General features: G+C 42.8%; 2 long non-coding RNA genes across 2 annotated transcripts in view; both read right to left on the bottom strand.

Annotated features, from left to right (window-relative positions):
* Window positions 1-17,389, bottom strand: part of LOC307211420 — a 33,843-nt gene extending 16,454 nt beyond the window's left edge. Inside the window, exon 1 of the long non-coding RNA XR_013836440.1 lies at window positions 17,358-17,389. This is a non-coding gene — a long non-coding RNA (uncharacterized lncRNA). The remainder of the gene's footprint in view (window positions 1-17,357) is intronic.
* LOC307211430 lies at window positions 233-7,330 on the bottom strand. Its single transcript, XR_013836448.1, has 3 exons — window positions 7,266-7,330; window positions 638-712; window positions 233-249 (listed from the first exon to the last, which is right to left on the bottom strand). It is a non-coding gene; the product is annotated as an uncharacterized lncRNA (long non-coding RNA).
* Window positions 17,390-22,457: the final 5,068 nt, after the last annotated feature.

The following is a 22,457-nucleotide window of genomic DNA, read 5'->3' as shown; positions in this document are numbered from 1 at the left end:
GGCCACTCAGTACACTTCAAGGCTGAGAAGGAATTTGAACCCAGGTCTCCCTGGTCCTAGTCCAACACCAACACACAATCCTCTGTTGCACAACGGCTCTCAGATAAGATCCCAATCCTCCTCTTTCTTTAAGAAAAAGTCTTGGGGGGAGGGGGTTGCCAGATGTTTTCTCAAAGTAGCCCAGCTGCCTTTTATAGCATCCTTATGCCAGCATTTATGACACAGGATCTGTCACATGGAGAGTTGCAGCTGAAAGAAAGACAACAAGTGAGGGAAAGTTCAGAGAGGCCAATTTTCTCTCTCTCCTGAATTCTTTCTGAAGAGGGTGGATAAGACAACAATGCTCTACAGACAAAGATTGGCAAGGAACAAAGAGCGATTTTATGTGCAATACTTGGAACTGTTTCCCCTAAAAAATGTAATAATTCTTAATAGACTTCAATATATTTCCTTTGTTGCTATTCCCCCCCCCCCAATCAAGGAGTGTGCCAATGTAAATTTAAAATTGAATTCGCCCTGTAGGCAGAAAGATTCACAGTAACTATTTTTATTAGGATACTGTGCTTATTACAAAAATGCACACCAGGAATAGGGAACCCTCCAGAAGTTATTGGACTCAACTGCCCTAATCGCTGACCATTGGCCATGCTGGCTGCGGCTGATGGGAGATGACATTAACAGCATCCAGAGGACCACGGGCTTCTCATTCTTCCTGCAGACAGACAAATGCGAAGGAATCTGGGTGGCATCTTTTTAAGATGGGAGAATTGTCTTCTTCTTCAGCATTTCAAAATGTAATAACATAGACCTTTAGGCAGGCTTAACTTTTAGAACATTCCTGCATCAGAAAGACTTTCAGTCATTATCGAATAAGAGCAGATGCCAAAAGACTGTTACAAGTCAAATAACACGTCAGAATCCGGAAAGGGTAATCAGCACACAGAAGAGCACACAGAAGAGATTTCTGCACCCATCACTCATTTAGACCGTGTCACCATTCCTTAATGTATGAAGGTGTTTTTACACAGGGAAAGCCTCCAGCATGCCGCACAAATATTCATGGAGGAGAAGGCTAGTGGTGGATACTATCCGCGATGGCTATGCCCTACCTCTGCAGTTGGAGGCTGTAATGCTTCTGTGCTCTTGTGCTCACATCCTTTATGGAGGACTGTCACAGTTCTTTATGGAGGCCGTACCTGCTGGGAGCCTGAAGGGCCCTGCCCTGCTTCTCTCCACCTGGCTTGGGGCGGAGCCTGACAGGCTCCATAAAGGACTGCTGCTGCTGCTGGGCAGAGAGTGTCAGGAGCTCATCCTACACTCGAGTAGGACCCTGGCAGAGACACATGCCCGACTCACATGTTCTTTTCCTCCTGGTCTTTTGTTCAGGAGCTTCAGGAGCTTTCTTCAGCCCGAACATCACAGCGACCGGTGCCAACAGACATCGGCACACTTAGGGATTGGCAGAGTCTTCGCAGCTTGTGTGACAGAACTCAGCAACTCGGCATTTTGGCTAATCTACTTTATTTATTTACGTATAAACACACATGGAGCACTGCAACATGGCTCCCTCTCTCCCCAGCATCAGACAGCAAATAGAGAAAGAACAAAGGACAATAGTTCCTCTTCATGGAAAACAGTAACACAAACATCCTGTCTCTGTCACTTCCCACTCTGCGGAGTCAAAACATACACCGCCATGTGATAGACAACAATCCCATGACTGCAATCATGGAGCAGGAATTCTAACACAGAGGGCTCCGTTTTTGTTTTTGTTTTCTTTTTGTTTTTAAATTGCTTTTATTTTTTATCTAAGTCATTTTAAATTGTGATTGATATTAATGCTGTATTCTTAGTTTTAGATTTTGTGATTTATGTGGAAATTGTTTTTTATTTGGTTGTGTACTTTTTGATGTGTTTTATTGTTTATGACTTTTGTTATGTTGGTAATTATGTAAATCTTGTCATGTTGTAAGCTGCCTTGAGCACTGTTTTAACTATGGAAATGCGGCATACAAATAAGATGATGATGATGATGATGATGATCCTGCTTGTGTTTCCCGCAGACATCTGGTTGGCCACTGTGAGTGCAGGATGCCATCGGACTGATCCAGCAGAGCCCTTCTGGTGTTCTTATGAATGTGCCAGAAACATGTCATTTCGGGAGTGCAGAGGACAGTCCCCGTTTCACATTACCTGGATGCCCACAGAAGCATCAGTTTAACAGGGTGGTGCATGGCCCAGCTGCACAAGGGCTGGGGAGGGAACTATTGTCCCTCATTCTTTTATGGGGAACCTGTGGCCCTCTAGTCATCATCCCTGACTTTTGGCCATGCTGGCTGGGGCTAATTGGAGCAAGACCCTCTGGAGAACCACAGACTCCTCATCCCTCTATGTTGCTATGGTAATGTATTCCAGGGTGCATGATTTGGAGGACAAATCCATTATGGGAAGTGAGATATTACTCATGAAAGGGGTTGTATTTCAACTTATATAATAATAATAATAAATTATTTATACCCCTCCCTTCCTGGTTTAAAAACCGGGCTCAGGGCAGCTAACAGCAAATATAAAACATTAATTAAAATGTGACTTAAAAGCAGCATAAAACAGCATAAAATACAACATAAAATGCAGCATCAATATCAATAAAATTCAAAAATTCAGGGGTCATTTTTTGGGGGGTGGTAAAGGTATTAGGGGGACGCGGGTGGAGCTGTGGGTAAAACCTCAGTGCCTAGGACTTGCTGATCATAAGGTCGGTGGTTCGAATCCCCGCGGCGGGGTGAGCTCCCGTCATTCGGTCCCAGCTCCTGCCCACCTAGCAGTTCGAAAGCACCCCTAAGTGCAAGTAGATAAATAGGTACCGCTTTATAGCGGGAAGGTAAACGGCGTTTCCGTGTGTGGCACTGGTGCTGGCTCGCCAGTTGCAGCTTCGTCACCCGGAAGTGTCTTTGAACGGTGCCGGCTCCCGGCCTTTTGAGCGAAATGAGCGCCAACCCTAGAGTTGGCCCACGACTGGCCCATACGGGCAGAGGTACCTTTACCTTTACCTTTTTAAAGGTATTAGGTAATGTGTAAAATAATGAATTGTTGCAAATATATATGACAGAGTTTTGGTGTATTTTGTCAAGGGAATGGTAATCCAGAAGTAGTGCTGCTGATGGCCTGGGCTGTGGCATTTGGTATCTACATGCTCTGTTTTCATTTATCTTTCATTTAGCCTGAATTGTAGGCTAAGAAGAATGCCATAGTACAGTACTGTAAGCAAAAAGTTATGATAAGAGTCTAGTCAACTGTTATAGGCGGGGAAAGAAGTGCTTTTTGCTGAATTTCCTTCTGACTCCCGTAATTTCTACAGACTACAGATTAGGAGGCAAACAACAGCATTGTGCCAACTGGAAAGCCAGAAACTGCGCTTTCATAAAGTGGCAGAAGAAACTTTTCAATTTCTGTTTGGAAACCTATCAAGTTTCACGTGCCGCAGAGAAAATAAAATAATCGACGTGATCAGGCCAGAGCACGTAGTTCCAAATTTACCTTGGCATATATGGATAAACCATGTTATACAGTCATTCAGTGATTCACTGCATAATATTGTACTGTACAATTAAACACTATTAAAATACATCAAGATAAGCCCTTTTAGTAATGATCACATGTTAAGCAAATAAACATCCTAGTATTTCTGCTACTTCTACTGTTGCTGCTACAACAACCAGTACTTTATTGAATGGTTCTCCACTCACACCATAGGCCTGGAAGAGGCTTCTCTTCCAAATAAATAAGGCAGAAGAAGGATGAGGGATTAGGCTGGATTGTACCACTTCGGACAACAGCTGGTAGATTATGGTTTTCAACTCTCCTCCTCTACTTTCCCAAACTCTCCAGCAAATAGAAAAGAAACAGCAGTTCTTTGCCTGCCATGCTGTTTTCTTTTTTTCTGGAAGTTTGTTTGTTTGTTTTACTGCAGAGAAGCATTCAGCAAGGTGACATCCCCTCCACACACCTGCGGTCTGAAGTGGGAGAGTCCACCCTGTTACTTCATTCTCTGACATACAGTGGTACCTCTGGTTACATACTTAATTTGTTCCGGAGGTCCGTTCTTAACCTGAAACTGTTCTTAACCTGAAGTACCACTTTAGCTAATGGGGCCTCCTGCTGCTACCGTCCAATTTCTGTTCTCATCCTGAAGCAAAGTTCTTAACCTGAGGTACTATTTCTGGGTTAGCGGAGTCTGTAACCTGAAGTGTATGTAACCTGAAGCGTATGTAACCTGAGGTACCACTGTATATAGACCATCTGCTTTGAGGGCTACAGCTCTTTAGAAAAGCAAATGCTTTACATACAGCAAATTGAATTCCTAACATCTCCAGCTGAAAGAATCAGGCCCCTGGTAATGTGAAAGTTGTCTCTGCCTAAAACCCCAAAGAGCAGCTGCCAGCTGGAATACAGTACTGTTCTAGGTGGACCAATGGTCTGACTCAGTATAAGCCAGGTTGATATTGTCAGGCTAGAGAGGATGTGGCCTGAGAATGAGGAATGAAGAAATGACAATGGGAAAAGGAAGCAAAGCAGGGTGTCTTCTACATTTTTTTCTGTATGCCACAACAGCCGTGAGAATATTGCTAGCGAAGAATTGGAAGAAACAAGATTTACCGACTATCGAAGAATGGCAGATGAAGATGATGGACTATATGGAACTTGCCGAACTGACCGGGAGATTCCAAGACCAGAGAGAAGAGAGGGTGGAAGAAGAAGTTTAAGGAATATTTGAAAAAATATGTAAATATTTAAATCTTTGGAAGTGGATATAGGCGGCAGGGTTAGAAGTAAAATAAAGTGTATTTTATAAGTGATAAAATGTGAAGTTTTTTATGGTTAAAGAAAGTGTGGGGGAAAAAAGATGGTTAGAAATTATGATATATGTAAACTGCTAAAGATGAAGTAAAATGAAAATCAGATAAGTGGGACTTGGGGAAACCCACTTAACAATATTTAGAAAAATAAGGATATGACAAGAATTTGTTTGTATTGTTTGTCTTTTCTGTTTGTGTTTATTATTTGTGTTATAAAATGCATTAAAAAATTTGGGGGGGGAGGGTGTCTTCTATATTTACTGGCCCTGCTTCTTTGTGTTTACTGGGTCCCCCTACAGCATTCTCAGTATTTTGTTAATTTGCCGTTTACAGTCCTTTGACTGTTTACTGTGGTTTTGTAGTTCTTGATTGATTTATGTAGATTCAAGTTGGCTCTCAGGTTAGCAAAAATGAATCCCCCAAATCAAAATAAAACAGTTGGACATGCTTTTTCCTCTCTCTGTTTGTGTTTTTAATTTTATGTGAAAATGAAAATCAGCAAAGAAATAAGATCAAGAACTGTGCAAACTTCAAACAGAAACCCACGTTGCTTCCATTGCTTAGACAAATGTACTGGGTGGGATTCAAGTGGCCTGTTCTGCAAGTGGAAGCCAGTGCAAGGAGGGAAGCACAGTGGGGCTTCGATTGCACTCCGCCCTAGCTCCCCAAAATCTGACCTTCAAGAACAGTGTGCAGGGGAAGGAGAGGGAAGATTGTTCTACTGGGCAAAGAGAAATGCTTGCATTGATGGAACAATCTTTATGAGCCAAGTATGTCAGCTCAACTTTTATCTGTTTAAGAGCAACAGAGCCACAAACACATTCATGTCAAAACTGGTAAGAGGAGATTTCGATAGATTACAGACCCAGGCAAGAGCTCCAATTATGCACCATATATCTTGAGAAGCTGCTTGTTTCTTTGCCACTCATTTGGGCACCTCAAGATACCATAACCAAATTTCACATTATAGTTCCTGAGATCATGCAGCAGGCTTTTGCCTAGGTTTAGATACAGTTGGGTACTATTTTGAATCAAGAGGGTGGACTGATCCTTTCAAAAACTGCCCTGATTTCAGTGGCGTAGCGTGGGTTGTCAGCAAGGCAAGTAATTTGCGCCCCCTAACCCGTGGATTTGCGCCCCCTAACCCTAACCACCAGATGTTGCGCCCGGTGCGGCCGCCCCCCCCTGCACCCCCCACGCTACGCCACTGCCTGATTTTAGCCACTGATTTCAAAACTGAGGTGATTTTTCTGTTTTTTTTTGTTTCTGAGAATCCCTGAGCAATGCCGGGAACAAGGCTGCTAGTGTTTTATAACACACAAGTTGATTCCTGTGCTATAATGCACCATGCTGAAGCTATGACACATTACACTACTCAAAAAGTCCTCTTGCTCCTTTTTGCTTTGTGCTGCTATGTGCTTGACTCCACAGCTTGAAAACTTCACCACAGTATTGGGAACAAGCCATAAGGTGCTACATTCTAGGCATGATTAAAATTATTTTTTTAAAAAATAATTGTATTCTGCTGGACAAACATGCCTTCATACTGAAGACCAAACAGGGACTAGTGTCTAGAACTGGCTTTTTGAGGCTAGCCTGGAGTTGCAAAGGTTGACTAATATCACATACAGTGGTACCTCGTTGAGCGCCCGTTCCATCTAACGTCCGCAGCAAACCCAGAAGTACTGGAACGGTTTACTTCTGGGTTCGCCGCTCGTGCATGTGCATTAGCGCTAAATCATGCTTCACGTATGCGCAGAAGTGCAAACCGCTCCACACATGTGTGCAGACGCAGCACTTTGTCCAGCGTGCTTTTCGGCTAGTGGCCAGCGCTCCAGAATGGATCCTGGTCACAAAACAAGGTACTACTGTATATTAAAAACATACCTTTCTTGTAACTGCTAGCAATGAAGGTGCCAAGGAGTGTGGATTATATTGAGAGTGCCAACCTCCAAGGCCTATGGCACTGCTGCAATTTGCACATCTCAGAAAGACTTGATTTGCAACCCCCCCCCCCACACACACATGTTGATTAATAATGTTTTTTTTCTACGGATTCCACAGAAAGTGGTGCATGAAGTAATAATAACAGAGGCATAGTCATTCCCATTTGTTTCAAACTGATCCAAGAAAAACATTATGAAATAACTTGGAACAGAGCCCATAAATCTTTCTTTTCTCCTGTTGCCCAATACTTCCTTTTTGCATTGTTTCAGGGCAGTGAATGCGGTAAGAACTCTTGTGGATTATGAAAATGACAACAGAAAACGGAATGGTAACACCCTGTCCATTCAACACCATTTTTCTACTGCTGTCTAACTGTATTGCTCACATCTTTTTGATTTGGGGGCATGAGCTTTATGCACAATCAACACTGTGCTAGTACAGAGTTATGTTGTGTGAAATGACCTGCTGGTGCAGAGCGGACTTCCAGGGCTGCTTTGCCAGAAATATTGCTGGATATGGCGTCACTGGGTTGTTCAAAGCTATTGCCTGGAAAAGAATTTGTCAGAGGCATGAAGCAGAGATAGGACACAGCTCATCAACATATGCATTCCATTGAGGGATGCCTTTGAAAGTACAGATTGGGTTGGCTGATCCACACCTTCAAAACTCTTCTCACACTCTCACCCTGCCTCTCTCTTTTTGACCGCATCCCTCTATCTGCCTATAATTTCCCACAACTCTCTCTCCTCTCTCTCCTTTCTCTCTTTCCCGCTCTCTCTCTCCCAATCCACCGCTCTTCCTCTGCTATCTGCCCCTCTATTTCTCTGCTGAGCACACCCCTCTTTTTCTCTCATACCCCAGATCTCTTCCTCCCTCCCTCCTGGGAGAGGCCTGGCAAGGGAAGGAAGCAAGCACCCCAACCTGATGTGATGTTGGAAGCAGCCAAGCACTACAGGCCAAAGGAAAGTCAGCAGTGCATTGAAATTCGCCCTTGTCCTAGTCATTGAGGGATTATGCAGTTAATGTAATGACATCACAATGCTATATAACCTAAGCCTGGTTCAGGCATTGGACTATATATGCAAGGGCTTGAATTGGGGATAGGGTAGAGGTCTGTACAGAAAGCCCCATTGCCAGGGTCCCTGGGCATGCAGGCTCCTTCTTAGTCCTTTCCATGTTTAGTTTAGAGTCTCCTCTAAAAAGTGTTCAACAGCACATGCTCAGAAACCCTGTGCAAAATATGCTAGGGTCTCAGAAACTGATATTTAAACATGCATTTAAATATACATATGAAAAATTGGGTTTAAAAAATACGCCAGTCCAGGAGGTTTCTAGCTGCAAAAAGAATCAATTCATTAATTAACCATTAGACATCCATACAAAGGTCATGTTGAATACTTTGATTCTTACAACAGTAACTTTGTCCTCAACTGTAGAAAACCACTGATGTCTGAGGGGTTTGACATTTGAAAAGGTATACACCACACATAATGGAAAGTAGACAAAAAGAAACACTTTATCCAGCTGGAATTCAAAACGGCAAACCCAAGTGCAAAAGGGAAAAAACCCATTCTGATAGAAATTAACAATAAAACCAGAATTTCCCTCTTCGGCATATTTGCTTCAGCATGCGTTCCAATAAAAAAGAACTATTTCTCACTTACTTGAGGCACAATCTTATGGTCTGTGGGAGGGCATCCTAGGCATGGTAGAGTTTTGCAGGTCTGCTCTGCAAGTAGGGAAGAAGCTCCACCTTCACAGAGGGAGTTCTCTTAAATGAAGCACCTTCCCAGCCAGCATGGGGAAAATGGCCTTGGTGCTGCTGACTGTCAGTACTCTGACAACTGACAAGGATACAGATTGAGGGATACTTGGATCTGCTAGATCCAAAGCCTTCCTGCTTCCCCTGACATGTTTCCCCAAATAGGAAGGAGAGTAAATCAACCCTGGGCTACCATACTTATTTTTCCTCCTACTCAGAGGGATTTTTTAATTATTATTTTAAAAAACAGCTTTCACTGAAGAGAAACTATTTCCTGCATGAAGTTGAGTTAAATTAGGGTTGCCATATGTCCGGAATTTCCCAGACATAGCCTGGATTTGGCCGTCAGAAACAGTGTCTGGGCGGAAATCGCTGAAATGTTTGGGAAAATCTGGATGTATTGGCAACCCTTGTTGGAAGTGTAGAATGTGGCGAATTTCCTTAAAAACAGCTCAAAACATCTTTTCTTTTTCTTTTTTTGAGATTTTGCAACGCTCAACAACTTTGGCCCAAAACAAACATGCAAAAAGCAACAACACCTCAACCACTTTTGTTTCCGGATTTTCACTTTTAACAAGAACAGAAGAGGCAGTTTTGACCAGGAGAATTGCGGGATGTGGCTGAGATAGTGAGAATGGGAAAACATTACAGGAACATAGGATGCAGTCAGGCCATTGGCCCATCTAGCTGAGCAGTGACTGTCAGTGACTCTTCAGGATTTCTTATGGGTTCATTCTTGGGCCTAACTATACTGTAGGTAGTGGCAATTGAACCTGTGACCTTCTGCATGAAAAGCAGGTGTTCTACCACTGAGCAACAGGCCTTCCTTAGTTCTCCTAACTTCTGCCTAGCAGGTAGGCTGGAGCTAGGAGATTTGAATTCTACCTTTTGATGCCAAACTGTTGGCCAGTAGAAATTGTGACCTAGCCATGAATATTTTGCATTTTAGCCCTGCCTGAGCATGCTGAACTGCTGGTTTGCCTCTCAGCTTCTAAGTCCTAACCACCAGATTATATGCAACAGAATGGTCCCTTGTGCACTGCATCCCCAACATAAGGCAGATGGACTGGGCTCTACTTTTGCCAAGAATGAACAATACAAAGATCATCTTAAATGGATGCGGTACAGAGTTGGGTTGAGCAAAGCTGAAGGAATCTTAAGTATGTTAGGAGCTGTGGAGAATTGACTGTGCAGAGAAGCTTTCGGATCCATGGACCTCCTCTGGAAGAGGATGAGGAATAAAATATAAATTGATTGAGAAGAAATCATTGTGGATTTGGAACAACTGTAAAAAACAAACAAACCCTGGGCGTATTCCAGACACATATGTTATTGAAAGTGGGGTGCTATTATGTGGCACCCCCTCCCATAAATGTATGGCTCTTTAATTCCACCTCTCACGCCTCTTCCTCTCCATCTGGATTGCTTTCTCATTGTTTTCCTCATTTATTATTTAATGTATAGTGCTTTCCAAGAAATGAAATTCACAACTGTCCCAGCTTACAGTTTTACAGTCTAATAAACTCACCACAGTAGTCCAAACACTGCAACCCTGTACAGTGGTACCTTGGGTTAGGAACTTAATTTGTTCTGGAGGTCCATTCTTAACCTGAAACTGTTCTTAACCTGAGGTACCACTTTAGCTAATGAGGCCTCCTGCTGCTGCCACACCACTGGCATGCGATTTCTGTTCTCATCCTGAGGTAAAGTTCTTAACCTGAGGTACTATTTCTGGGTTAGTGGAGTCTGTGACCTGAAGTGTCTGTAACCTGAAGTGTCCGTAACCTGAGGTACCACTATACAGCTGAAAATGCTGGCAGCATTAAGATAAATTCAATAGTGTAAATAAGTTTTGATGGATGCAATAATGGAATACTGAAATGTATAATTTTTGTAAAATATGCAGGGATTTATGGTATGTAAAATGAAGCATGGAAAGATAAGAAGGGAAGTTATTGATATCTTAATGATGTAAAATGAGTATGTTAAATTGTAAAAGAGAAAATCTAAGAAAAAAATTATATACAGTGGTACCTCGGGTTAAGAATTTAATTCATTCTGGAGGTCCGTTCTCAACCTGAAACTGTTCTTAACCTGAGATACCACTTTAGCTAATGGGGCCTCCTGCTGCTGCTGTCCAATTTCTGTTCTCATCCTGAAGCCACCGCGCTGCCACCGCACGATTTCTGTTGTCATCCTGAAGCAAAGTTCTTTAGAGGTACTATTTCTGGGTTAGCGGAGTCTGTAACCTGAAGTACTTGTAACCCGAGGTACCACTGTATTTGCATAAAGGTAAAGGTAAAGGTACCCCTGCCCGTACGGGCCAGTCTTGACAGACTCTGGGGTTGTGCGCCCATCTCACTTAAGAGGCCAGGGGCCAGCGCTGTCCGGAGACACTTCTGGGTCACGTGGCCAGCGTGACATCGCTGCTCTGGCGAGCCAGAGCCGCACACGGAAACGCCGTTTACCTTCCCGCTGGTAAGCGGTCCCTATTTATCTACTTGCACCCGGAGGTGCTTTCGAACTGCTAGGTTGGCAGGCGCTGGGACCGAGCAGCGGGAGCGCACCCCGCCGCAGGGATTCGAACCGCCGACCTTTCGATCGGCAAGTCCTAGGCGCTGAGGCTTTAACCCACAGCGCCACCTGCGTCCCTCTGTATTTGCATAGAACTCTACTATTCAGCAGTTGAGTGGCTGATGTACCGTAATCAGCATTTGAAGGCTAACACAGACCTTTCTGTAGGTAGAGTGTCTCTATGGTTGTACCACTTGAATGGCACCCACTCCTCCTTCACTGGTTGAGAAGCACATGAGTGCTCCTTCTTTTCAGCTGCTACTTAAGAACGGCAGCTTGAATATAAATCCATCTTGCCTGGTTTACTGTTATTTTGAGTAGTAACATGCAACACACTGCATTTCCATAAACCAGAGCTCTTTAGGCTTAAAAAAAAAATGGTTCACTGAATATTTATTACTCTTTGTAATAATCCATGGAACCTTCATCCTCTTCTGGGGCTTTCTGAAAAATGACAGTCAAGAATATTAGCACCCCTCTTTCCCACCAACACACACTCAGGGCATAACTGAAGTTGATATTCTTTCTTCATAAAGTGTCAATAGTATCTAAAACGGTTTTTAAAACATGAGAAGCCGTAATGATTTTTAGATGTCAAGCTAAGCATTTTAACAGAGCATGAAAGTACTTGTGGAGTTCAAAACTCTCCTATGAAAATAGCACCAAGACAAGTCACCAAAGTGCTTTTTTCCCTCCATGCCATGTTTTATTGCAATCATACAAAGTGAGAATGTGCCCTTTAACTGATATGTTTTGTAATGGGGTCTATTGTGAGTCAAGACTCTTTGCCTCTCCCCCTGCCCAACAACCACACAATAGAACTGTAAGCCAGATGGTCACATTAACATGTTGTCCTTTTAAATTCTGCTTATTTATAGTTAGGGATGGACAAATATGTCAATAGTGGTTTCTCATTTTTCCAGTCCTCAGTTCTCCACAGCCCTGCATCAGTTTGCAATTGTTTTTAGTCCATATTTTCCACAATATGTACATTTTTTCATGCAATGTCTACCAAAGGAACACATTTTCTAAGTTATTTTTGCTCATAAATGCATTTTTATGCACACTTCCCCAAATGAACACATTTTTGTACACATTATTTGGTTGGAGAACAGAATTGCAAAATTCAGAGAAAGGTTCCTTTCAAAGGAGAGCTGTGTTTTGGTTTTCATATTGTTTCAGAAAGTACAAAATTAGATAGGTCCGCATTTAAATATGAACAGGTCCAAATGTCTTCTCCACCCCTATTTCCAGGGAAGGCCTCAAAGTGAGTTTACAGTGGAATCTTTACCGCAGTTTTCTAGATCTAGGAACAGTGGTCCCTATAACAAAGAGGGGAAAGAAGATGTTTGCCTCTTTAGGGCTACAAATGGCAAATTGCTTTAACGATGTAAGGGATATTGGTTACCGTCAGGGGATAAGGAGGACAGAATAGTGGATTAACTTGACAGATCCATTGTATCCCATGTCTTTTGTCCAGTACAGGTCTTGTTAATGTATTTCTTTTCTTCACACGCACAAAAATCTCCAGTAATATTAGAGATGTGCTGATACTGCAAAAGCCACCTGCAGATCATACTGATGTGCCCTGCTTCTCACAGGTATCAGATTGTTGGTTACCCTCAAAAAAATCAGATCAGGTGTCTCCAGGTCTACCTGTATTCTCCATCTCTTTTCTTTCTTTTAAAAAACTAATCAGGAAAGACAGGTGCTGGCTGGGTTTTTAGCAGAAATTTGGCGAAATCACTGAGAGACATTGACAGAACTAGGGTGTGGGGAGGGGGAATTCCAGGACATCACATGACCCTTAAATGTTTGTGTCTTTTAATCAACAAGAGTTTTTTCTTGACAGGTTAAAGGTTACAGCAGTATAGTGGAAAATGAATTTTAGAATGGATGTGGGGAAGTCACTCACCCACTGGCACCATGTGCAAAAGGAATCTGAACCGGGAAGATAACGAAAAAGCCATAAATATGTGAAACATCTTCATGTCCCGCTGTGTTATTTAATAGTGCAGAAGCAAACACAAAACACACGCTCCTAACTCGATACTGTAAGTGACAGAAAGCCGCAGGAATGTTTAAGGAGGCCATTGGGTTGAATCCGGTCTAGGTCATTAAAAACAGGAATGGTGAGGAATGTGCTAGATGGATTATGTAACTTGATAGACTTTCAAGGCGAGAGCCATGTCACATGGTTAGCAGAGCAGACTCTGGGGAGGAAATGGCTTCAAAGCTACAGCCACTTCAAAGTTACAGTCAAATTAAGGTGTATTTGCAGAGTCTGCATCACTGTTTCCTAGCCTTTGTCTTTTTTGCAGATAAAAATATAAGAATTCTGCCCCCCCACTTCATTTGATACAGATGTCTTACTGTACAGTCCTTTACGTTATAGACTGCTGGTCCCATTTTCTGTTTTCAATTGTTCTTGTTTTTATCTGTAAGTTGCCTTGAGTCCTGTCAGGTAAAAAGACTGGGTATGAATAGATGATGATGATGATGATGATGATGATTACTATTATTAATTTCACCAGTGGTGGGACAGCAGATCACCTGCTGATTTAAATTGGGTGCGTATGCAGGTGTGTACTTTAGAGATATTTAAAGATGTAGTAATACCTTAACAGCAAAATCCTGTTTATACTCAGAAGTATGCACCACAATCTTCATCGGAGCTTACTGTCTAGTGTGTTTAGGGTTACAACTTTAGGATTCTTAAGAAAGAGAGAACTGAATTCATCTTATCTATTTACTCATGAAACTTATGTACTGTAATTATTTATTAAATATAGATTCCCCACCCCTTAGCTGTGCTAAGAAGGTCATTCTATCGGCGCAAGCATTTCACAGAACAATCTCCCCTCTCCTCCCCACCTGTTCTTTTCTGGGGGTTCTCCTGAGAGCAGGGGAAGTCCTGTTGCCCTCATTGGAATCTTCTGTAATTGAGTGGTTTGTTGATTACAGCCTTATCACTGCAATGCTTAATATAATAAAAATCCTTAAGCAGTTAAACACACACATCACAACATTCAATAAAATTTCCTTAAAATAAGATGAAAATGAAAAACAACCCTTTATCTCAAATAAAACTGGGTAGTCTACAAAACAAAACAATACAAATAAAGACTCAGAGTCCAGGAAAGCTTGGGTAAACAGGTATATTTTAAAGTCATTACTGTCTTCACCTCATGAATTACCCATGGGAGGGCATTCCAGGCATTTGGTTGCAAAGACTGAGATATACTATTTGCATTTACTCAACCCAAAGTTGCCAGTGGCAAATATTTAGTGGTAATGTTGGCTTTAATTTCCCCCCCTCTAAATCTGCATCATCATCATCATTATCATCTCTACTTTCACTATAGCAAATATACCCATGTTTTTAATGCTTAGTATTTGCACAATGTTTTCAACTTCTCAAAGTGCTTCATACACATTATCTAGTTGTAATCCTTGCAACAACCCTGAAGCTAAGTCTGTATTATTAGTCCATCTGCAAAAAGTATCTCGCTTCTGAAATAGCCACAGCCTTGGATTCAAACAGAAATAAAATATTGCTCTCAAACGTTGCTCTTCCTCTCCAGCTTGCTGTTTTACTTCTAGGTCCCATCACTGCAAAACTTTATTCCAAACTCTGGCATTCTCTGCTCAGGGAGGGGGCCCACCCATTAGCTGTCTCACACCGACCCCCTTAATCCCCCCCACCTCACCAGGAAGCTAGCTTGGCTATTTTTGGAATTAGCACTTGGTGGATCTAGGGATTAGAGAGGTTTGGCATATAGCCTACTTCCATAAATTCATAACACTACATAAAATGGCACTATGACTATCTAGTATGCTAGACCCGTTTGCCCCACCCACTCTTTTGACCACTGCTCCTGCCTATTTGAACACAGCATTCCTGCACCTATTTCCATTGATGCATATAGCCTCCACCTGTCTTCACTCATGGTTGTACTACCTTTCTTATTTAGTGATAATCTGGATTTACCTTCCTGACTTTGACGTTGGCTTCTTGCCTTCCTCAGCATCTCCTGCTGCAACCAAGGGCAAATCTGATCTTCTTCATAACACATACATGCTTCAATACTGCTCCAGACATATATCTGGTTCAGATTAACTGGTATCAAGGATAATTTATGATTTGCTAGTACTGAACAATTACAATGGATATTTCAAAATGAGATGTCTTATAATAAAGTATATTTATTTGACACACCACATTTTACTGAGCAATAACATATCTCAGGATCGCTCTATTGATTTTGAAGTACCGTATTTTTCCTTCTATAACACGCAGATTTTTTCTCCTAAAAAGGAAGGGGAAATGTCTGTGCGTGTTATTGAGCGAATGCGTGGTCCCTGGAGCCAAATAGTGCAAGGGGAGGCAAAAAAAAGCAGGCAAAAATCAAACCGCGCGTCTCCTAGAAGGGAAACTTGAAAAGAGGAAGCAGCTGCTTTCCAGCATTCTGCCTCAGGGTCTTACTGCCCACCCACCTCTGTTTCCTTGCTGTGTTTGCTCAAACGGAACAAAGAACAGGGAAAGCCCCTCCCCTCCAGGCAAGCAGAGGGGAAAGCTGAAAACATGCAGAAGGGAGGGAGAGAGAGAGAGCACGAGCTGGCTGGCTTGGGTGGGTAGGTGAGGGAAAACTTTTGCCTTCCTTTTCTCCCTACCCCTCTCCTGCATTCTTAGCCAGCTGCTTCTCTGCACACCCCTCTCCTGCTCCTTGTCCCTTCTGTGTTTTTCCTTCCCTCCCCACTTAAAATGTGGTTAAAAAGCATGGATCCATATGGATCCTCAGGATCTTTGCATTGGGTCAGCCCAAATTCACCATCAGATCACATAGCATGTCCATGGCTACAGCCTGCCCCCCCCAAAATCACGCACCCACTGTTGCCTGGGGCTGCAATGGTGCAAAAATGTGGTTAAAAAGCATGGATCCACATGGATCCTAAGGATCTTTGCATTGGGTCAGCCCAAATTCACCATCAGATCACATAGCATGTCCATGGCTACAGCCTGCCCCCAAAAATCTCGCACCCACTGTTGCCTGGGGCTGCAATGGTGCAAAAACGTGGTTAAAAAGCATGGATCTACATGGATCCTCAGGATCTTTGCATTGGGTCAGCCCAAATTCACCATCAGATCACATAACATGTCCATGGCTACAGCCTGCCCCCCCAAAACCACACACCCACTGTTGCCTGGGGCTGCAATGGTGCAAAAACGTGGTTAAAAAGCATGGATCTACATGGATCCTCAGGATCTTTGCATTCAGTCCCCCCAAATTCACCATCAGATCACATAGCATGTCCATGGTTACAGCCTGCCCCCCCAAAATCACGCACCCACTGTTGCCTGGGGCTGCAATGGTGCAAAAACGTGGTTACAAAACATGGATCCACATGGATCCTCAGGATCTTTGCATTGGGTCAGCCCAAATTCACCATCAGAGCACATAGCATGTCCATGGCTACAGCCTGCCCCCCCAAAATCACGCACCCACTGTTGCCTGGGGCTGCAATGGTGCAAAAACGTGGTTACAAAACATGGATCCACATGGATCCTCAGGATCTTTGCATTGGGTCAGCCCAAATTCACCATCAGAGCACATAGCATGTCCATGGCTACAGCCTGCCCCCCCAAAATCACGCACCCACTGTTGCCTGGGGCTGCAATGGTGCAAAAACATGGTTACAAAACATGGATCCACATGGATCCTCAGGATCTTTGCATTGGGTCAGCCCAAATTCACCATCAGAGCACATAGCATGTCCATGGCTACAGCCTGCCCCCCAAAAATCACGCACCCACTGTTGCCTGGGGCTGCAATGGTGCAAAAACGTGGTTACAAAGCATGGATCCACAGGGATTCTCAGGATTTTTGCATTGGGTCACCCCAAATTCACCATCAGATCACATGTCTGTGGCCACAGCATGAAGCACAAAAATGATATATCCACTGTTTCATTCAGAATGTTTTTTCCCTTGTTTTCCTCCTCTAAAAACGATGTGCGTGTTATGGTCAGGTGCGTGTTATAGAGCAAAAAATACGGTATGCTCCCCCCCCACCTTTTGATATAAAATGAGCAATCCAATTCCCCCTTTTTTCAATAAAACATGGAGAAGCTTAGCCAACTAGAAAATATTTCTAATAGGAAATAGTTTGTATACGTTTGTCCAGCAGCATTTGATTTAAATCTGCTAAAGTCATTACCTTTTTTGCCTTTTAGGTGGAGCAAACCCGAGTTTCCAAAAATATGACTACACTTTTCTGTTTGCCTGTTGATCTTTTGTGGTAGACACCCCAACTTGGAAAGCATCTGAGCCAAATATCCGTTGGTATCTTCTAAAATGAAGAAGCCAGATTTAGAAATCCCATCCCCCTGAAAATATGTCTTGGACGTGAAAATCTCCAAGACTTCTACAGTGTCAATTTTGGCATGCTTACTAACCACACAGGAAACAGAATAGTATATGAATTCATAAAATGAGGGTTGAAAATTACATATATTTGACATAAGTAGAATATCAAAACCAAAACCCACAAAATATGCAAAGGGTATGTTTTTGTCATCTCATTAGCAGAGACTCTGTTTCAAAGCTATTCATCTTTTTCATGCTTATGTTCCTCTCCATAGCTCTCTCTGGTCCATTGATGGTACAAACTGTTTGGTTTAATTCTAAGCCATAATTTACTAGTAATACACCCCACACCACAATGATAGAATTTCCACCATAAATTGGTAAAATGTGGGATCCAGAAGCACATTGACTCATGGCCTATGTATTCAAGAAAGAGCTGAACTTTCATGGTTTAACAGCATTGGTATGTACACACTCTTTTCACAGCTATGAACATGCATGACCCCACTATGCATGACCCCAATACGCATGCAATCACTTACTCTCCTAGGTGGTTAAACATAACATTAGAGTTGTGAAATCATGGATGTGTTTCTACTAATACAGAAGCACTAACAGTCATACCTCATGTTACATTCTTTCAGGTTACGTCACGTGGTGACCCAGAAGTGCCAGAAAGGGTTACTTCCAGGTTTTGCCGCTTGCGCATGTGCGCTGTGGCTTGCGCTCTTTTTGTGTTGCGAACTGGCCTCCGGAACGGATCCTGTTCGCAGCCAGACGTACCACTGTATTTCTACCTGCTATACTCTAAGGCAGTGGATTTCAACCAGTGTGCCATGGCACCCTGGGGTGCCTTGAATGATGGTCAAGGGGTGCCACGGGCAACACTAGCCTCTGCCCCTCTTTCCTTTCCTTCTTCCTCTCATGCCCTCTCTTGTCTCTGCCTCCCAAAGGCTTGCACAGCTGTTTATTGCAGCAGCCCTGGCTATAAGCTCTGCGGGCAAATAGTGTCTCTGGGAGCACCTCTCTTTGGGGTAGGGTGGGGGCAGGTCCAGCAGCAGCAGCTGCCTGGAGGACTCCCAAGGAGAGGGAAGAGAAGAGGAGGCTGAGGGAACCCTCCACAAGGGAGGGTGTTCGAAAAAGGGTGAGGGGCTGCCAGCTCTGCAGGCAAGGGGTAACATAGCTGGGCTCCTGAGCCCCAGGGGAGCTGCAGAAAGAATGTAGGTTGAAAACCTCTGATCTAAGGATTATCTCTGTGATAATCATTTGTCTTAATGAGCACGAACCTGGAGGCAACTCAGAGCACAAGTAAAGTACCGTATTTTTCCAGTGTATAAGATGATGCTTTTTGCTAAAAAAAAAAAAAGGCAAAAAATGGGTGTTGTTTTATACATGGATAGTGAATGCAAAGGGGGGGGGGCATGCAATGAATGGCAGCAGGAAGCAGGAGATTGGCAGCGGCGATTGGGCGGGTGATTGGTGGCTGCAGCTGCGGCAAGTGGGCAGGTGGGCTGTTGGTAGCAGCGAGCCGGCAGACAATTGGTGGCTGTGGTGAGGTGTGCGATCAGCAGTGGCGGAGAGGTGGGTGAGCGATTGGCAAAAGTGACCTCCCCCCAAAAAACCTTAAACAACTTGATTTCCTAATTTTGGGTTAAAAAAATAGGGGTTGTCTTATACATAGGGGCATCTTATACACAGAAAAATATGGTAAGTGTGTGAAATGACCCTCCTTCTGTCATATGAACCTATAGAATTCTGACAGAAATTTAGAAAACTGAGAATCAACTTAACTGGCACTCCTGACTTTTTACATGTCCCCTAGACTTTTCAGATTTTTGCTGTTATGCTTCTAAGCTTATTTCTGTAACCAGGTTGGTGATATCAAAACATAACTTTCAAAAGAGCAAAAGTTGATTTTTACAGAGCCCGGCAAACTCTTCAGGTGCCATGAGAGAGGACGGTGAACCACAAAATGGTGCTTTCTTCCCCGCTAAGAAAGAAGGTGTGAGTGAATATCTATATATCATCGAAAACAAGGGGGAAAGAAAGATGTGCTGCCCCTGCGGATCCTGCTGCCTGAGGCAGTCACCTCACCTGGCCTCATGCATGGGCTGGCCCTGGGAGGGGCTGTAGCACAGTGGCAGAGTGCATTCTTTTGATTGCAAAAAGCTCCAAGTTCAGTCCCTAGCATCTCCAGCCAAAAGGATTTCAAGCAGTAGGCCATGAAAGGCACCTGCCTGAGACCCTGGAGGGTCAGGAGAGACAATAACAAGCTATGAGGACCAATGGTCTGACGCAATATAAGGAAGCTTCATGTGCAGGTGGGCTGTCATCCAGATGCGGTTTTAGGGAATGTTGAGCAGTTTCCTCTTCCTTCCGGACTGCTCTTAAAAGTGAAATAATAGTAAAGAGGGAGTAAGGAGCTCTTGGGGAGTAATTAATTCAACATCACATTGTCATCACATTGTATTTAATGTGATCTGGGGAACTTTATATTTCTCCACGTTTTTATTCAGTAGAAAGGCTCAGAAAGCAGTCAGTGTTGTCTTTCTACCCATAAATGTGTATCACCCACAAGAGGAAGTTATAGGTCATGGCTTTGTTGAGATATGACACTGATTGCAGATCTAACCATTGGCAAATATTTTTTTTCCTGGAAGCAGCAGAAAGCTGCTCCTAATATGTCTGTGACTAATGCGGAATCCCTACAAACCAATATGCAAATTTTCAGCCTTTCCTTTCCTGCTTGTTGTAACCAGTCCTCACCTATCTGGTAATGGGAAGATAGTCACTTTCCTCATAGGTCCAAAGGCATGGCTTTTATGGAGACTTGAGTCTCTCAGCACCGTTCATTTACGACAGCATTAAATAGTCTCATGCAAAATGTTGTGTATAAGGCCTTTGTGCAACTGTAAACCGGGTTTTGCGTGTGTGTTGGTATGCCAGAGTTATGGCCAAAGTGAATAAGGAAATGAATTATTTTTTTAAAAAAATAACATAAATGTGAAGTTCCTTGGCCCCAAGTTCAAGCCCACAGAAGGAAATGTGGAAAGGCTGTCTATATTTCTTGGAAAGTGACTGTGGCTCCATGGAAATAAAAACTGTTATTCCTGATAAGTTATCTAATTGTTTGGTTTCATTAAATGCTAGAAAAGGGTGGCATGTATTAAGGGTGGCATGTATTTTTGAAGCTGGACTTGACATATATTTTGGCTTTAGATAAATGGGCCCTCTAAATTCATTGCAGAGATGTTGTAAAAAGTTTTTAAGGCTGCAATCCTATGGCCAGTTTCCTGCGAGTAAGCCCTACTGAACTCTGTGGGTTGGATTCAGACTTCCTGTGAGTAGAGAGTGCCTCCTGCTGTATTTTCTTACCTGATTCTCGAAATCCTTGTCTGAAGCCCTGCTCTGATTACTTTCACCAAATGAAGTGAGACAGTTGCCTGCTAGAGTGAGGGCCTTTTCAGTGATGGCACTCCAGTTGCATACCCTCCAACATATTGAGTCTGAAACCAGATGTGTGTCTTACCACCTATGCAAGATCACGGAGCCCAAAATGGCTGCCATGCTTTCATGTGAGAAAATGGAATATCCCATATTTTCCAGGACACCTGCAGGGTATGAGGTTTGGGGACAATCTCCACAGAGGGGTTTGCCTTAAGGTCTTTTTGGCACCAGATGAAGACATTTTTATTCATTCAGGCCTTGAAAACTACCTACATTTTAAATCTGGTCTTCTTGAGCCTATGAGTTTGTCAGAAAGTACACAATTTTATGCAGCTTTTGTTTTGTACATGCAGGGCCCACTATTGAACACCCTCCAAGTGTCCCTATTTTCCAGGGATGTCACTGATTTGAGAAGCCATCCCGACCCGATTTCTGATTTGATCCCAGAATGTCCCACTTTTCTGTAGGATGTCCCTATTTTCACTGGAGAAATGTTGGAGGGTATGGAGTTATATATTTGTGTATATTGTATTTTGAATATTGTATCTTTAAAAAACATTATTGTGAGCCACCCAGAAAACATGTGTGCTCCATACAAATATGAGAAGGTGGGAATTCACTTAATGAGACCTGTTAGCAGAAGCCCTGAGTAAGGACTTCTGCTTGTACAATGGCTGCTTCTGCCTTTGGGGTATACATGTCTAGAATTGTGCTGCAATGCAGTCAGATTTGTGCTGCATATAAACACCTCCAATGATATTTTTTTAACACTTTATTTAGAACATTTGTAGGTCTTCTTGTGATAGGACCTTATCTGTTGCAGTTTTACCACTTCTGCCCTTCTTGGTGAGGTGCATCCGTTCATCTCATGATTAGCACTTAGGCAGGATTCAGAAACACCCCCATTCAGCATTTGATGGCTGAAAAGATATTGTGGCTAGAAACCTTCAAATTATTTAGTGGTGAGGATACGTGATAGTTTTTTAATGTTTGTGTTGTTTTTACAGTTTTTACAGTTTTTGTTTAGTTTAGTTTTGTTTGCCAGCCTGAGAGAAAGGACAGTATATAAAAATCTAAAAGAATAAATGGGTCATTCTTCAGCGAGGCTCATGGAGTTGCCCTCGAGAAAAAACTATATAGCTGCATTTAAAAAGGAAGCTTTTCAATGAAAGTCTCACTAAAATGAATGGAGATTGTGCAAGAAGAGTACTAAAGCCTGTATTATATAGCACCCATTTATTTCAGAGATCTAGATCAAACAGATAGTTTTAGCATTGGCTTGGGGATTTCATCAGTGGTTTGATCTTCAGAAAGTATCCATGATAATGACAATACAGGAGATGATGGGCTGTTGACAACATTTATTTCCATTTGTATATTTCAGGGATGGAACATGATGGGAAGCATCCTCCCAAATATAAAACAATTTTCAGTCCCTTGATCCAAAGTGAAGAACAGAGATTTCCTTCACAGTGTTGATGCAATAAATTAATATGATGATATG

Source organism: Podarcis cretensis (genome assembly GCF_951804945.1).
Source record: "Podarcis cretensis genome assembly, chromosome: 1".
Lineage (NCBI taxonomy): Eukaryota > Metazoa > Chordata > Lepidosauria > Squamata > Lacertidae > Podarcis > Podarcis cretensis.
This window is presented reverse-complemented; position numbering and strand designations above follow the sequence as displayed.